Genomic DNA, 1,161 nt, shown 5'->3' with positions numbered 1-1,161 from the left:
ACCCTGGTAGGATTTCAACGGGGTCCGCCTCGGGACGCACGAGCACGCACGGGGCGGTCGCACGCCTTCGGCTCGCCCCACCGGCAGGACGTCCCACGATACATGCCAGTTAAACACCGACGGGCGGTGAACCAACAGCGTGGGACACAAATCCAACTACGAGCTTTTTAACCGCAACAACTTTAATATACGCTATTGGAGCTGGAATTACCGCGGCTGCTGGCACCAGACTTGCCCTCCAATAGATACTCGTTAAAGGATTTAAAGTGTACTCATTCCGATTACGGGGCCTCGGATGAGTCCCGTATCGTTATTTTTCGTCACTACCTCCCCGTGCCGGGAGTGGGTAATTTGCGCGCCTGCTGCCTTCCTTGGATGTGGTAGCCGTTTCTCAGGCTCCCTCTCCGGAATCGAACCCTGATTCCCCGTTACCCGTTACAACCATGGTAGGCGCAGAACCTACCATCGACAGTTGATAAGGCAGACATTTGAAAGATGCGTCGCCGGTACGAGGACCGTGCGATCAGCCCAAAGTTATTCAGAGTCACCAAGGCAAACGGACCGGACGAGCCGACCGATTGGTTTTGATCTAATAAAAGCGTCCCTTCCATCTCTGGTCGGGACTCTGTTTGCATGTATTAGCTCTAGAATTACCACAGTTATCCAAGTAACGTGGGTACGATCTAAGGAACCATAACTGATTTAATGAGCCATTCGCGGTTTCACCTTAATGCGGCTTGTACTGAGACATGCATGGCTTAATCTTTGAGACAAGCATATGACTACTGGCAGGATCAACCAGGGAGCTGCGTCAACTAGAGCTGAGCAGCCGGCCGCCCGGGAGTGTGTCCCGGGGGCCCGCGCGAACACGCAAGCGTCCGCTCAATCATTCTGCAAACAGGAGGAGGCTGAGCTCCCCTGCACAATACACCTCGAAACCCTCTCAGGTCCCGGCGGCGCGCAGCGCCGTCCCAAGTACTTGGTCGGGTTCGAGAGAGGCGCAATCGCCCGGAGTTAGGCGAGTAGACGCTTTCGGTGCGACCACCCGTGCTCCCAACTGAGCTTGCCGCTGCCGACAGAGGCCCGGGAGCGTGCTGTCGTGGCATTGCCGGCGGGAGACAACACGCGCCACCTACGGTGACCGGCAGCTCCAACGCCAGC

General features: G+C 56.8%; 1 non-coding gene across 1 annotated transcript in view; it reads right to left on the bottom strand.

The window, feature by feature from the left end:
* Nucleotides 1-805, bottom strand: part of LOC124744522 — a 1,909-nt gene extending 1,104 nt beyond the window's left edge. The window contains exon 1 of the ribosomal RNA XR_007010804.1: nt 1-805. This exon is cut by the window's left edge and continues 1,104 nt beyond it. This is a non-coding gene — a ribosomal RNA (small subunit ribosomal RNA).
* Between the last annotated feature and the right edge of the window lie 356 nt (nt 806-1,161).

This window comes from Schistocerca piceifrons, unplaced genomic scaffold, assembly GCF_021461385.2.
Source record: "Schistocerca piceifrons isolate TAMUIC-IGC-003096 unplaced genomic scaffold, iqSchPice1.1 HiC_scaffold_296, whole genome shotgun sequence".
Classification (NCBI taxonomy): Eukaryota; Metazoa; Arthropoda; class Insecta; order Orthoptera; family Acrididae; genus Schistocerca; species Schistocerca piceifrons.
Note: the sequence above shows the minus strand (reverse complement) of the source record. Positions and strands in the feature narration are given on the sequence as shown.